This window comes from Oreochromis niloticus, unplaced genomic scaffold, assembly GCF_001858045.2.
Source record: "Oreochromis niloticus isolate F11D_XX unplaced genomic scaffold, O_niloticus_UMD_NMBU tig00001124_pilon, whole genome shotgun sequence".
Classification (NCBI taxonomy): Eukaryota; Metazoa; Chordata; class Actinopteri; order Cichliformes; family Cichlidae; genus Oreochromis; species Oreochromis niloticus.
Window position 1 is genome coordinate 348,864 of NW_020327316.1, and position 17,622 is coordinate 366,485.

Sequence of the window (17,622 nt, forward strand, 5' to 3'; positions counted from 1 at the left end):
GCAGAGTTACCTGGGGTTCAGTCTGGACTACCTGCTGTACTTTAGCATTTGGCACAGATGATGAGCAAACACCTCTCTTTACCACATCTGCATAAGACACTGCGGCTGTCTGAACACTGAGCTGCACTTTGGGACTGGGAATACTTGTAACAGACACCTTTACCTGCTCACCGGTCTGAGAAACATTTACCTGTTCCTTCTCCTTTTGCCATCTAAGCTTCTGGGACTGTGACCTTTGACCTTTTCTTGGCATTTTGTGCAAGTACAAACTGGACCTTATATGTATTTATACACAAATGTAAACAAAATTCAACCTGTAAACACTGAAAAACTAATGACTCCTCAAGTTTCTATTAAATGGAGAAATGTAAAACTATACAAATGGTAAAGTGTTCTTATAACTATGTAATAGATGTAAAAGGCTGACTTAAATACAAACTCAATATAAAAGTTATTGAAAGTTCTTTAAAAACAGTTTTATTGTAGCTTTTTCAAAAACTGTATATTATTACTTCTATTTTTTAACCAGACAGGTTAATGAATAGGTCTATACTTCTGTAAAGTAATATGCAGAATAAATCTCAACAATCAACAGGCTATAATAAAACTCTTAGCTTTTAAGTAGACTTTGTGTAAATCTTTCAGATATCTAAAATTTTAAGCAAATATGAGGAGCTGTGATGGTGTGGTGATCAGATGACAGGCGATGAGGATTCTTCAGCTGGATGTTCTGCAGCAGTCAGGAAACAGGAAGTCTGGGTTCTCAGGGCAGCCTATAGATGACAATTATAACTGAATACTTACACTGAGTGACAAAAATGGGTTTGTCCTTAAATAATAATAGTATAAACTGGTAGTTAAATGTTATAGCCAATGAAACAGACTTGAAAAATATATTTGAATCCAATTTATTATTTATGTTAATATAACAGTCTGAATGTATGTATTACAAAATAACCAGATTATCTTATTACAAACAAACCTTGAAAAAGGTGTATTTTATATAATTTATCAAAGTAACTGCACCCGTAAGCCAAACTGTCAGTGTTTATTCCAAAGTATAATGTAAAAATTAAAATGACAAATGTAGGACTGTGTAAGTAGTTTCTACTGTGAGTTCTACTGTAGTGTAATTCTACTACTGTAATTTTAACTTTCTACTTGTGATTTCCAGCAAAATGACTGGATGTGAGAGAGTTTAACGACAGGAAAGATGGAGCAGTGAGAGCGGAGATCTCTCAGAATTCTGAAAACAGATTGACGAAGTTCTGGTAACTTCAATTCCAAAAACTTAGATTCTGGTAAAACTTGATTTCAAGTCACAGGATTGCGTTTCAACTCAGGTTCAAGCTTGTCAAATTAGATAGAGCTCATGGCGGAGAAATGATAGAAGATAGAATGGCTTGTCAAAAAAAGATGGAGCAGGGAGAGGGAGAGTGATAGGACAGACTGAATTGCTTGTTAATGATAGAGGGAGAGGGTTTTCTGCAGCAGGTCACCTGTAAGACAGAAAGAAAGTGGAATTAGACACACTTACAATAAACCTGGCTTTACCGTATTTTCAGACTATAAGGCACATTTAAAAGCCTTTAATTTTCTCAAAAATAGACAGTGCACCTTATATATGGTTGTGCTTACTGACTTCAAACTAATTCTATGTGCTACACGGCACTCAAAAATCTGTCAAATGTTTTAGTATGACTTTGGTAAGCTACAAAGCAGCACCACTTGATGTATTGTCGGAGCATGGCTACCATAGTCAGCACCCTCGTAGAGTAATTCATACTGTGCTTCAACATAATATGGTGTGTGTGTATAAGGGCCTGGCACCTGTTGAGAGCCATGCTTATGAAGCAGATTTCAAACTGATCAATTAACATTCATCAATCCACAAATCCTGAAAAGTGAGTGTTCTGTATTTTATGTCTTACAACTGAACAATTTTGAGAGTTATTGTAAATGAGTTGAATAAAGTTTGACTTATCTGTTTTGTTTGGCTTAATGTGCCTTAGAATTTAGCGCGCCTTACAGTCCGAAAAATACAGAACATATATATCATTACACCCTGAAGAGTTGTACAGTACATTATTAGATTCAACTGAATGAAAATGTTTAACATATGGTGGTGGAACATTTCTAAGGACTATGGTGGTGGAACATTCCTAAGGACACTTTTGCATTCTATTAACACAATAAAAACAGAGTCTGTAAACCAAGATGTGGTGCTACAGTAACTTACTGTAAACATTATATGGTCAAGCTAAACCCACACAATGAAGTTAGAGCAGACAGTTTCAGACCACCTGCTTTAAACACTTCACATGCACTCAACTAAAACTTATGACACATCACATGTTCCTAAATGCCCAAAGGTCTCAAATTCCCATTTCTGTGTGTACTTACCTGGTACAACAGTATATCATAATGTCTGGGGAGCCGTTAACATAAAAGTAAAAAATAATTTACTCAGTATGACTTTTGGCAAAATGAAAAATTTGGAGACAGATGACTCCTATACAGCAGTTTCTACATATTTCAGTCAAATATGGGGCATGTTTAGTACACACTCCGCTAAATCTACAATAAACTTAGGATGGCCGATATTAGGGCCCAATTAAAAATGTAGTATGATGATAAGAGAGATCTGTAAGTCTGGAAATGTTTACATAGACTTTTCTAGGATTTGATAATTGCCAATAGCTGTGCTGACTCACTGCACTAAACTGAATCTCCTATAATGAGAAACATTTCCCAGCACTGCACCTCAGACAAACCTTTACTTACCAGACTTGAGACGATCAAATCAGCAGTCTAGAGAAAGGAAACAATACATCAGATCACTGTTTGATGATTCAGACTGTTGAGCCTCTTCACACACAATCCATTTTACTGTGACATAAATTAACTAGTAAAATCCTCAATTTCTTTAAGGCTTTATGAGCTTACTGTAGTCTAAAGAGGAGATAAATGAACTGCAGCGTCTCACATGGCATGTGTAATAAAAGCATTCATTACTACAGAAATGCAAAGAATAGCCACCAATATTTGTTGGCACAAGTGCAGGATATACCAAATATTTCCTACACAGAAGCTTTGTGGCTCCAACATTTTCTACCACAAGTCAGTGCTAATAAAGTGTGAAAACCAAAACTTTTAATGTCCTTTCAGGTTAAAAATGTTAGATACAAAGTAATTATTTAAATCAGAAGCAACAGAAAACCTCATCATGTCTGATATGAATATGTAAATCTTAAAATACATTTAAATATTGACATGTTACAATAGCACAGGTGCACCATGTTTTGTAATTGAAATTAAATGTCTTAAAATATTACACTAAAAAGTCCTTTCATTGTACCCGTTGCTAGGAATATTTATGAATTTTGCAGTAACCCTAACCTTTTTGGCAACTTAACTATTTAATTTTAAAACACACTATATTCACCAAGTAAGTAATAAACTAATTAGACAAACTGGCTGTAATTTACCTAACAATGTCCACTCACACCTCTGGTTGTCTTAGTTTTTCATTATTGCCTAACTGTTAAAGCTATTACTTATACCGAGTCAGGGAAAATACTTCTACAATGTTCTGACTTTAATGTAATACATAAGCAGAATTTGAGAGACAATATGAATCAATCACTGTGCAGCTCTTAAGTGTTTGAGCAACCACTTATACTGACTCCCCTAAAACACTTTAATTTTTTTGTCTGCTACTTAAATCCACAAACATAAGGAGAAAATGAACAACTGTATAAAGACATCTGACATTTAGCTATGTTTGGATTTGATAAGCCATAAGAAATTTAAATCATACATAAATGGGCTATTAAACTTCAGGGACATTTTCAGGGACAGTCAGAGGTCCTGTGTGGGGGCTTTGCTGCTACAGGTCACAAATCCTGTGTTTTTGCCAATCAGTAAATGGAAACATATCACAAAAAGTCAAACTACTGTATGTAAGTTGCCAAACGTGCTACGCAATGCCAGGTTCATACTGCTTCAGTTACAATCACTGTTTACTTACCAGCAAAGGCAAAACCAAAGATCTCTTTCACTCTGTGTAACAAAAGACAAAGCACAAAAATACAGAATGAGACAACTCAGATCAGCATCAGAGTCAATACTGCATCACTCTGTGTAGTCCAAAAGATTCAGTACACTTCTTTGTTTACCACAGCAACAAACAACTCACCTCTTTTTTCTACACCTTATTAAAGATAACTGTCTTCATTAAGGTAAAATGTGGTTTCATCAATTTGTAATAAGCCACACAAGTTTCTCAGTTATGTGATAGCTCTATTAGTTTGGTGCTATTAGATAACACAGTGGATTTAATAAGCAATGATTTGCTACAGCTAGCACTGGACACTTTATCAAATTCTGACATCACAATTTCAAAGCGTGAGCAATCATAAATGAAAGCTTGGGTGATATATTTGTAGGCTTCAACAATTGAGTTGGTCTGCATTCAAATTCTGCTTCCTAAAAATATTATCACCTGCACACAGTGCCATTTAGTATCATTTAATATGCTGTTGTTTTAAATATCTACATATCATATTAATAATATTAATGGCGCACTGCTGCATTTTATTTATTTGAAGGTGGCCTTTTTTTATATTTCATTAATTATTCACAAAGTCAGAAGTTAAACAGAGCTGCAGGTGTAGGTTTTACTTAAAAACCAACCAACCTGCACAAACAAGTGTTTGTGAAATACTTCTTAAAATTTAACTAAAAAACTAAAATTGATTAATTAAAAAAAAACTTCCTGTTAAGAAATGTTATTATTCTTATATTATGCGTTTTATCCTCACTCCCTCTCTCCCTTCTGTTAATTAACCCACAACACAGACACACCCGCACAGGCACGTGACTCTTTTTCTCCCGGCCTTCAGTCAGAGGCGGTAAAATGGCGCCTTTGAAGTTGCCGACCCTGCGCTTCAGCAGTTAATCAGTGGTTCTAAAATGGCGGCCCATTACCTTACAACCTATAGAACGAGGCCGTTTTAACTGACTGATTTGTGAAGAGGAAAACTAACTTCAGCTTCCTTAAGAGACTCAGAAACACTAACACACCGAATGAACCAAATACAACACAATAACTGTATTAAACAATCAAATGAACCATATTAATTTCACACTGGGCCTATAGGAGCTAGGCTAGGCGTTAGCGCTTAGGTTGTTAAAGCTAGCATACCAAACACGCCTTTTAAATACTAAAATTACAACGTTTCACTAAAAAAGCAGCCATTGTGTTACTTTAACATGACATACTTCGACTGGCTTTATAAGTCACTAACAACAACTCGGTAAATCACTCAAACAGCTTATAGACATTTAATTTCAGATTAGACAGACAGAGAAGCAGCGCTTACCGGCAGGGATCGAGCAGAGAGTGGGCGGAGATTCAGGAGTCAGCCAGAGACGTAAAAAAAAAGAGGCATTCATGGGTAGTGGGAAACTTCGCCATTACACAAAATTGGCATTGAAAACGTGAAAAATATATGTAAATTTAAATATTAATATGCTAGATTTTATTGCAACAAAAAACAACTAGCAGAAATTTAATTCTATAAGTTTAATAAATGTTTCAAACAGGATTCTTTGAATTTGAAATAATGGTTAAAACACATAAATAAACACAAGGTTATTATGTTAAAATGTATTGTATTATGATAGATTGATTTAACTGACTGCAGTAATAAGAACAGTCTTCTTCTGAACACCAACACCAAGGAGCTGGTGTTGGTGATCGCCTAAGCATTCTCACAGGGCAGTAGGAGCTGCAGAGGGTCATCTCACTGCACTGCAGGACTCAAGAGGTTCAGGAGGTCCCTTAACCCCACTGCCATGAGACTTTTTAACAGCGACTCCTGACATGTTCATTGCACATTTATTTCTTTTATTCTAATACATATTGGTTGTAATATATAATCATATGAATTCTGATCTAAATGGACTTGCAACCACTTGTTCACCCCTGCTACAGTGAGGTAAAGGTGTGGCTGTCTCCAACAAGACTCTTCAGTGAAGGTTTTAAAGACAACCATCTAAATTATAGCCTTAACAGTTACACTTTGTGAAACCACATGTTAATGTAAAAATCATATTTGTAAGAAAAATCAGTTTCATAGAGTGGAAACCTGTTAATACACACAGACTTGTTCTGAACTATCAGTAATTAGTGCAGGGGTGGCTTTTACACACACACAGACAGAGAGAGAGAGAGAGAGAGAGAGAGAGCCAGAGAGCCAGAGAGAGAGACTTCAGTCAGCACATAAGCAAACACAAAAATTAGGTGAGGATTCCCCTCAAACAAATAACCATAATGTCCTAACCGTAGGGGCTAGAACGGTCATTCTTACACCGTTTTGTTCAGAAGAGATGGGGGAATCTTCAAGTGTTGACAATTTATCATTAAAATATGAATTGTTGAAGATATTTGACTTGTAATGCACCATAACTGAGTAGAGGCGAAGCAAAAACTGCCTTGACTTGCCCTCAAACAATGCTTTGTAACTCTAAATCTATTTGGAGTATCGATATCATTCTTTCACCGTAAGACACAGCAGGCTTTGGTGAACAGTCATGGAAATTTTCAGGTCTGTGTGGAAATCCATCAAAAAGATATGACAAGAGAAAAAAGTGCCTCATTTCCAGAGTTTGAAATCTGAGCGAGGGACAAATTTCCTACCCTCAAACAAGTGTAACTCATCTCAGAACGGTAATAGGTGAGAAAAAAAATTCTTGAATTGTGAGTGTCAGGAGTGTCTGAAGATAGATTGGGACAAGCCTCATGTCTCAACTTTGTTTCGTTAAGGAGATATGACGATTTGAAAATGCCTCTCATTACAGAAATCCAGCGGTGATTTTGAACAAACTCTCCATTGACTTTCTATGGAGAATTTTCAGACTTTGTGTTGGTCTGTGGAGATTTGCCAAAATTCTATAAATCCCACAACAATGATAGTGACATTTCCTGAAAGCCAGCAAAAATACCTACGTTTTGATGTATAATTTGTGGGGCTTGAGTGAAAATTGAGCGAGTAGCAAGAAGTTGTTCGGACATGAAGAGAAAATTGCCAAAGGTACAGTGGCTCACTTAGAACCAACTGCATAGCAACCATAACAACGCATGTATTTTGTGAAAAATCACAAAGATGAAACTCAAAACTTAAAGAGGGATAAGATGAAAACGGTAACAGATATGAAAAAGCTGAATCATTCATGAATAGCCCAATAATTTGTGAACATTTTAAAATTTGAATGGTTGTTCTAGGCGAAAGTATGAGAAAGTAGTTAAGTTTCAAAAACAAGCAAGTTTTAGCAGAATTTTGGAAGTTTTCCATACATTTCAATGGGACAAAAAATTGCATAAAAAGCTTAATATTTTAAAAAGTATAATAGCAGAAAATAGCAAAAATCATAGCAGAAATTAGCAGAAATAGCAGAATAGTTTAAAATTTGAACGGTGAAAATAGCACAAAAATTGTGAAAGTAGTTAAAGTCCAAAAAACGTACGGAAGCAACTTGAATAATAATAATAATAATAAAGAATAAAGAGAAACAGGAACTCAATAGTGTGGATGCTTAAAGCATCCACACAACTAGAAAAATTTGCATTTCCTGCGAAAATGCTGTGTGGATGCCGGAACGCTTAAGCTGTCTGCTGAAAATGACTGAAAAAGCTGAAAAGCTGCAAAAATTGTATGGCAGTAAAAAAACTGAAAAATTATGCTGAAAACAAGTGAAAAAACAGAAACTTTTGCTGAAAAGAGGTGAAAAGGCAAAAATTCTGCTTCAAAGGGGTACAGAAGTTCATTTGTACTGAAAAGAGGAGAGGTGAAAAGGTTTCCTCTGAAATGAGCAGAAGATACTGAGATTTGTATTGATAAGAGGTGAAAGGCTGAAAATTCTGCTTAAAATAGGTGAATCAGCAGAATTTCTACTGAAAAGAGGTAAAGAAGTAGAACGTTGCACTGAAAACAGGTGAATCAGCAGAATGTCTGCTAAAAAAGAGATTTCTGTTGAAAACACCTGAAAAAGCTGGAATTTGTGCTGAAAAGGGGTGAAAAAACTCACAATTCTGCTGAAACGGGGTGAAGAAGAGGTGTTGGGCTGTTGAGAAGAGTTAAATAAGTTGAACTGATATGTTTGGGTACAAATACTATGATTTGACAATAATACTGCGTTTTAGCACAACTCCTGAGATTTGATTGAAATACTATGATTTAGAAGAAATATTATGACTTTGTACAAATACAATATTTTGGCACAAATACTATGATTTGGCAGAAATACTATTATTTAGTAGAAATACTATGATTTACCAGCAGTACAATGTTTCTGCAAAAATAGTATAACTTTGAAGAAATACTATGCCTTAGTAGTAATACTATAACATAACAGATATATGATGATTTTGCAGACATTCTGGTTTTACACAAATACTATAATGTGGCAGAAATACTATGTTTTAGCACAAATACTACGATTTGCTATAAATACTATGATTTGGCACATATACTGTATTCAGCAGATATACTATAACAAAATAGAGAGTCTACGACTTAGTAATAATACTATAACATAATAGATATACTATGATTTTGCAGAGAGTCTATGTTTTTGCACAACTAGCACAATGTGGCAGAAATACTATGATTTGGCACAAGTACTATGATTTATTAGAAATACTCTTTTGGCACAAATACTATGTTTCAGTACAAATACTATGATTTGGCAATAATACTGCGTTTCAGCACAACTACTGAGATTTGATTGAAATACTATGATTTCGTACAAATACTATGTTTTGGTTCGAATACTATGATTTGCAAAAAATAGTATGATTTGCACAAGTACCATGATTTAGTACAAATACTACGAATTGGCAGAAATACTGTGACTTAGTAGTAACACTTTAACATAACAGATATACTGTGATTTTGCAGACATAGTATGTTTTTGCACATATACTACGATTTTACTCAAATACTATGAAATTGCAGTAATACTATGATTTTGAAGGAATACTATGATTTGGTAGAAATACTATGCCTTAGTAGTAATACTATAACATAACACATATACTGTGATTTAACAGACAATATGTTTTTGCAAAAATAATACGATTTCGCTCAAATACTATAAAATTGCAGTGATACTATTATTTTGAAGGAATACTATGATTAGGTAGAAATACTATGCCTTAGTAGTAATACTATAACATAAAAGATATACTGTGGTTTAGCAGACATAGTATGTTTTTGCACAAATTCTACGATTTTGCTCAAATACTATGAAATTGCAGTAATACTTTGATTTCGAAGGAATACTATATATATATATATATATATATATATATAGGTACAAATACTATGCCTTAGTAGTAATAGTATAACATAACAGATATACTGTGATTTTGCAGACATAGAATGTTTTTGCACAAATTCTACGATTTTGCTCAAATACTCCGAAATTGCAGTGATACTATGATTTTGAAGGAATACTACAATTTGGCAGAAATACTATGTTTGGGCACAAATACTATGATTTGCTATAAATACTATGATTTGGCACAAATACTATGATTTAGCAGAAATACTATGTTTTAACATAAATAATATCTTTTGACAGAAATTTCTGCTAAAAGGTACTATTTCTGCTTTTTAGCAGAAATACTGTAATTTTGCATAGATACTATGATTTGGGATAAATACTATGATTTGGCAGATATATTGTATTCAGCAAATATACTACAACATAACAGACATTCCTCCACTTAGTAGTAATACTATAACATGAAATAAATATTATGGTTTTGCCCCAAAACCATGATTTGGCACAAACAACATGATTTTTCAAAAATACCATGATTTAGCAGAAATACTATGATTGAGCAGAAGTACTAAGATGTAGTAGAAGTACTTTGATGTAGCACAAATACTGTTATGGAGGAGTAATACTTTAACATGGGAGAGATATTGATACACACACACACACACACACATACACAGAGAGCAAAGTGTACAGGGGCTGTTAAGAGTCTGGGCTTGGTATATCTAGGTCAGCTAAATTGGCTGCACCTGCTGTAATCAGCACTTACACACACAGACACAGAGAGAGCTATGGGTTTCCTTCAGTGTATTTCTCACATTCAGGATTCCCCTCGAACAAATGGCCATAATTTCCTAACCGTAGGGGCTAGAACGCTCATTCTGACACCGATTTGTTCAGAAGAGATGGGGAAATCTGCAGGTCTTCATAATTCAGAGATAAAATATAAATTATTGAAGATATATGACTTGTAATACACTGTAACTGAGTAGAGGCAAAGCAAAACTGCCTTGACCTGCCCTCAAACAACGTTTTGTAACTCTAAATCTATATGGAGCATCAAAATCATTCTTTCACCGTAAGAAACAGCAGGCTTTGGTGAACAGTCATGGAAATTTTCAGGTCTCTGTTGAAATCCATCAAAAAAATATGATGAGAGAAAAAAGTGCCTCATTTCCAGAGTTTGAAATCTGAACAGATCTGAGCGAGGGACAAATTTCCTATCCTCAAACAAGTGTAATTCATGGCCAAACGGTAATAGGTGAGGAAGAAATTCTTGAATTGTGAGCATCAGGGATGTCTGAAGATATATTGGCACAAGCCTCATGTCTCAACTTTGTTTCGTTAAGGAGATATGACGATTTGAAAATGCCTCTCATTACAGAAATCCAGCGCTGATTTTGAACAAACTCTCCATTGACTTTCTATGGAGAGTTTTGAGACTTTGTGTTGCTCTGAGGAGATTTGCAAAACATCTGTAAATCCCACAACAATGATAGTGACATCTTCTGAAAGCCAGCAAAAATACCTACGTTTTGATGTATAATTTGTGGGGGTTGAGTGGAAATTGAGCGAATAGCAAGAAGTTGTTCAGACAAGAAGAGAAAATTCAGAAATTTCCACTGTCCACTCTGAGTTAATTGCATAGCAACCATAACAACGCATGTATTTTCTGAAAAATCACAATTTTGCAACTGAAAACTTAAAGAGGTATAAAATTAAAACGGTAGAAGATCTGAAAAAGCTGAATCACTCAGGAATAGCCCAATAATCTGAGAACATTTTAAAGTTTGAATGGAGTTTCTAGGTGAAAGTACAAGAAAGTAGTTAAGTTTCAAAAACAAGCAAGTTTTAGCAGAATTGTGGAAGTTTTCCATTCATTTCAATGGGACAAATTAAAGGAAAAAAGTGTAATATTTTAAAAAGTATAACAGTAATAAACACCAAAAGTCATAGCACACATTAGCAGAAATAGTAGAACAGTTTAGAGTTTGAACTGAGAAAATCGGCTGAAAACTGAGAAAGTAGTTAGACGGCAAAAAACGTACGGAAGTCCTAAGAATAATAATAAAGAATAAAGAGAAACAGGAACTCAATAGTGTGGAAGCCCTTTGAGGGCATCCACACAATAAAGAATAAAGAGAAACAGGAACTCAATAGTGTGGATGCCTCCAGCATCCACACAATAATAAAGAACTAGAAAGCGAAAATTTCAGAAGAAATTTTATGTGTGCCTATGCCGCTGCTAATCACTGTAGTTTGCCATTCATACGGCTACAGAGAGCAAAACTCAGAAGAACAGCCATTCTCCACCATGAACTATGGTAAAAACAAACACCGCTCACGCTTCACAGATAACAGGTTACAGTTTTGTGTAAAGATGAAGTTACTTCGTACAGTGCCGATTTGCAGACGCTGTGCACACAGGTTCATGAGCAGAAGTCCCATTGTACCACGGCAGACCCGACAATTTTTGCATGAACACGCTTTGAAGCATTACATTATGGACCACTTTTCACACATGGTTGGTTTACCCACACAGCCGGCTGTGCATTCACTTTTTGTTTTTTGTTATTTTTACACAGTGTTCTGAATGATTAACAATGGTCTACAGCCAATCTTGTGTATTATTATACAAACTGTGGTTGTAAGATGCAGATAACTATTTAATAAAAAGCTAAATATTTTATATGAGAGTAAGAAAGAAAAGTATATCTTTGTGTCCCCCTTTCCCTGTTAATGCCCTACCTGGCCCCCTGGCAAAAGCTTTGCTAGATCCGCCCCTGCACAGTTACCAGCCGTCAGCTACACAAAAACAGGAGCTTGGTGTATATTTGTCTGTCAGAAACAGTTCATAACTTCCCTTCAACTCATTCATGTCACCTAAAGGGTAAACCTGTTTCTCCATCACCAGTTCAGCTCTGATGATTCAGTAAGGACATCTCCTGGTTTGGACCAGCGGCTTCTACAGCTGTGCCCCAGCAAACATCAGCTGATACTAAGATAAGATAAGATAACCTTTATTAGTCCCACATGTGGGAAATTTGTTTTGTCACAGCAGGAAGTGGACAGTGCAAAAGTTATGAAGCAAAAATTAGAATAAAATAAAATAAGAATAAATACAGTACACAACTGTACAGAATAGAATAAAATAAAATACTATATACAGTAGAATAAAATAGAATAAAATATACAATAAGATAAAAATAGAATACAAATGCTATATACAACTGAGTAAAAAATACAACGATGCCAGGAAGATTATTGCACTTAGTGTTATTGCACATGTGTGTGTTTGATCAGTTAAAGTCTTTGTTGTGGAGTCTGACAGCAGTGGGGAGGAAAGACCTGCGAAATCTCTCCATCCCACACCGTGGGTGCCGCAGTCTCCCACTGAAGGAGCTGCTAGAAATTAAAATCAAATGAATTCTAACAACAGCTGATCAAGCTTAAACGTGCTGCTGTGTTTAGCGATAAACAAGAGCGACAAGCCGATCGTTGATCAGTTTCATGATTGAAGTTGCAACAGGCCAGAGAATGACAGGGGAGGCTTCATAAAGACAGAATAAATCGTAATATTTTCTCTGAATGTGGGATCTGACCCAAATAGAGTGCAGTTCATAACTTCTTACCTGAAATTCAGTTCAACTCACGCTCCTGCCTGTTAGCAACCACCGGTCGATCGGCGGTCGCCTCACCGCCTCCTTTGTCTCGTTCGCGGCATGTCCTTTCTGTCACACACTGCTGCCCTCGGTTGTAGCTCCACCATCTAACAACTCAGTTATTTTTTCCACATCGACCAGCATCATCGGCCCATATAAACGAAAAATAAGTCCAGCTAAAACAGACTGTTGGCGAGGGATCGGGTGGTGAAACGTTTCAGGCGCCTCACTGCAAGACAAGTCCGGGTTCTTTTTCACGAAGGGTCGCTAGCGGCGCTAGCTAGCTAGCCGGCTATCAAGACATGGGATGTCTTGATAAAACGAGCAGATATTTGAAGTTTACACACGTACATTCTCGCCTGAAAATATCTTAAAAGTTTATTTTGTGACCTAGAAACACGAATAAAAGACGTTTAAAACGAAGTGGTGTCCGCCATTGTTTAACTCGGCAGAGGGGTGCTATGAATTGTGGGATATGGAGTTTCCGCCCAAGCATAAACTTTTTTGTTTGGCTGTACTACTCCGGGTATACCACTAGAGAGAGCCAACACACCACAAATGAAGTCTGTTTCTATGAGGCCAAAAGTAGAATCTTTCTCAGGAGGCTAGAAATTGGCCCAGATTTGCACTAAAATCTAAATATTTCAAAAACTATAAAAGTCATAAACACCAAAAGTCGTACCATACTAGTCCAGCTTGAGCCGCACAAAATGATGTAACATATGTAACCCTATTGTCAAAACTGTTTGGCAGAGGAGCGCGGGAAAATTTTCAGAAAAATATTAATATTTAAAAAACTATAATACTCATAAACACCAAAAGTCATAGCACACCATTCCAGATCCAGCCGCACAAAATGAGGTAACATATATGAAGCTTGTCTCAAAACTGCGGGTCGAGATACACTGCAAAATTTCAGGCGGAAAAAGGAAAATAATAATAACTAGAAAAATTTGCATTTCCTGCGAAAATGCTGTGTGGATGCCTTAACACTGAAGCTGTCTGCTGAAAAGCTGAAAAAGATGAAAAGTTGCAAAAAGTTGTATGGTGGTGAAAAAAAACATGTCGCCCTGAGCAGGATTCGAACCTGGCCCTCCTGGTCTCAAGGCAGCTACTTATCTCACTGAGCTAAACTCATTCTCTCAAAAAAGAGGAGGAGAGACCGACAATTCTGCTAAAATGAGCAGAAGCTGCTGAGAATTGTGCTGAGAAAAGGTGAAAAGGCTGAAAATTTTGCAGAAAAGAGGTAAATCAGCAGAATTTCTGCAGAAAAGAGGCAAAGAAGCAGAAACTTGCGCTGAAAAGAGATGAATCAGCAGAGTTTCTGCTCAAAAGAGTTGTCTTTTTTCTGAATACAGCCAAAAAAGCTGGAATTTGTGCTGAAAAGGGGTGAAAAAATGAAAATTTTGCTGAAAAGGGGTGAAGAAGCTGAAGAAGCTAAAGTATACTAAATCAAAGTATTTGTGCCAAAACATAGTGTTTCTGCCATATTGTGGTACTACTACATTACAACATGAATACGGATTAAAGATGAAAGAAACTGGCAACAGATTCCTCCACTACAAACCAGTCTGATACCACTTCTTTGCAGTGTTCACGTTTACTAAGGCACTACCCAAAAGGCGCCACAAGAGGGCACTCCAACACAAGAGATGAGGTGAATGAGCAGAATTTCTGCAGAAAAGAGGCAGAACAAAGAGAAACTGAAAACAGGTTTGCCATGACTGGGATTTGAACTTCGTCCTTCTGGTCTCAAGGCAGCTGCTCATCTCACTGAACCAAACTCATTCTCACAAAAGCAAGAGATGGAGCAACTGACAATTTTGCTAAATGAGCAGAAGCTGCTGAGAACTGTGCTGAGAAGAAGTGAAAAGGCTGAAAATTTTGCAGAAAAGAGGTGAATCAACAGAATTTCTGCAGAAAAGAGATAAAGAAGCAATAAGTTGCGCCTAAAAGAGATGAATCAGCAGAATTTCTGCTCAAAAGAGTTTTTTTTCTGAAAACAGCTGAGATTTGTGCTGATAAGTGGTGAAAAGGCTGAACATTTTGCAGAAAGAGGTGAATCAGCAGAATTTCTGCAGAAAAGAGGTAAAGAAGCAATAAGTTGCGCTGAAAAGAGATGAATCAGCAGAGTTTCTGCTGAAAAGAGTTTTGTTTTCTGAAAACAGCCAAAAAAGCTGGAATTTGTGCTGAAAAGGGGTGAAAAAATGAAAATTTTGCCTACAGGGGTGAAGAAGCTAAAGTATACCAAATCAAAGTATTTGTGCCAAAACATAGTGTTTCTGCCATATTGTGGTACTACTACATTACAACATGAATACGGATTAAAGATGAAAGAAACTGGCAACAAATTCCTCCACTACAAACCAGTCTGATACCACTTCTTTGCAGTGTTCACGTTTACTAAGGCACTACCCAAAAGGCGCCACAAGAGGGCACTCCAACACAAGAGATGACCTATGTACACTGATGCACTTAGTAACAGTCAGCCTCCTTGAATTGGCAGAAATACTGTGATTTAGTAGTAATACTATAACATAACAGATATACTGCCAGGCTCAAAGCAGCTACTCATCTCACTGACCCAAACACATTCTCACAGAGAAGAGGTGGACAGACTGACAATTCTGCTGAAATTAGCAGAAGCTGCTGAGAATTGTGCTGATAAGAGGTGAAAGGGCTGAAAATTTTGCAGAAAAGAGGTGAATCAGCAGAATTTCTGCAGAAAGAGGCAAGGAGCAGAAACTTGCGCTGAAAAGAGATGAATCAGCAGAGTTTCTGCTGAAAGAGTTTTTTTTTCTGAAAACAGCTCAAAAAAATGGAATTTGTGCTGAAAAGGGTGAAAAAATGAAAATTTTGCTGAAAAGGGGTGAAGAAGCTAAAGTATACCAAATCAAAGTATTTGTGCCAAAACATAGTGTTTCTGCCATATTGTGGTATTTGTGCCACAAAAGTTACTACATTACAACATGAATACGGATTAAAGATGAAAGAAACTGGCAACAAATTCCTCCACTACAAACCAGTCTGATACCATTCTTTGCAGTGTTCACGTTTACTAAGGCACTACCCAAAAGGCGCCACAAGAGGCACTCCAACACAAGAGATGAGGTGAATGAGCAGAATTTCTGCTGAAAAGAGGCAGAAGGTTCTGTATGTAGAAAAAGAACACTGTTGAACCATGTGTGAATAAATAAAGAAATGAAATGAAAGAACAACCTGGTTCTGCTCAATTCACCAATCAGAGGTACTGCCTCAGTCTGCTCATCAGGCTGTGTACTTGTTTCTGCCATGGAGCGTTAACAAGAATCTGAGGTCCATATTAGAAAAGCTGCTAAATCATCAAACTTTGCAGATTGTAATAAATAGCAATATAAATTACAAGTCTGTGATAGTGTATAAATTTGTAGTGAAAAAAAAAACGTGGACCAAGGTGGATTGAACCCATGACCTTTGAGCTGCAGAGCCGTGTCATTACTGATTGCGCCACCTGGAAAGGGGCGGCGGTCTGAAAGACAGATACTTGGGCAGTCAGAAAATAATCGCGGTGAGAGGCGAAAACGCCGTTTTTGGAGTTACAAAACGTCGTGTAACTCAAAAACTAGGAGGGCTAGCAGCATAATTTGACTGGGTGAATCAGCGACTTTGGTGTACTTTCACTGCGATTTTGATAGCTCTTTGGCCTCCATCGCGGAGATTGACGAGAGAAGAAACGGCTTCATTTCCAGAGTTTGAAGACTGAGAGAAGGACAGATTTCCACCCCTCAAACAAACGTAATTCATTGCTCAACAGTAAGATAATTGTAAAAACTGCTTCCACTGTGAGTGTCAGCAGTGTCTGAAGATATATTGGCACAAGCCTCATGTCCTAACTTTGCTTTATTAAAGAGATATGGCGATTTGAAAATGCCTCCGTTTCAGAATTTCAGCTCTGAATTTCAAAACCTCCCCATAGACTTTGAATGGGGAGTATTGAGACCTTGTGTCACTCCGAGGCAAATTGCGAAAAAACGGTAAATCTCACAATAACATAGTGACATTGTCTGAAAGCCAGCAAATACCTACGTTTTGATGTATAATTTGTGGGGGTTGAGTGGAAATTGAGTGAGTAGCAAGAAGTTGTTTAGACATGAAGAGAAAATCAGAACGGACCAGCACTCACTCTGACTTAATTGCATAGCAACCATAGCAACGCATGTATTTTCTGAAAAATCACAATTTGCAACTGAAAACTTAAAGAGAGATAAGATTAAAACGGTAGAAGATCTGAAAAGCTGAATCAGACAGGAATAGCCCAATAATCTGAGAACATTTTAAAGTTTGAATGGAGTTTCTAGGTGAAAGTATGACAAAGTAGTTAAGTTTCAAAGACAAGCAAGTTTTAGCAGAATTGTGGAAGTTTCCCATTCATTTCAATGGGACAAATTAAAGGAAAAAGTGTAATATTTTAAAAAGTATAACAGTAATAACACCAAAAGTCATAGCCATCATTTGCAGAAAGAGCAGAACAGTATAGAGTTTGAACTGAGAAATCGGCTGAAAACTGAGAAAGTAGTTAAGTGCCAAAAGTGTACGGAAGCAACTAGGGGAATAATAAAGAATAAAGAGAACA

General features: G+C 36.5%; 1 long non-coding RNA gene across 1 annotated transcript; it reads right to left on the reverse strand.

Annotated features, from left to right (window-relative positions):
• Positions 1–892: 892 nt before the first annotated feature.
• LOC112844741 (uncharacterized) lies at positions 893–2,985 on the reverse strand. Its single transcript, XR_003217486.1, has 2 exons — positions 2,785–2,985; positions 893–1,499 (listed from the first exon to the last, which is right to left on the reverse strand). It is a non-coding gene; the product is annotated as an uncharacterized LOC112844741 (long non-coding RNA).
• Positions 2,986–17,622: the final 14,637 nt, after the last annotated feature.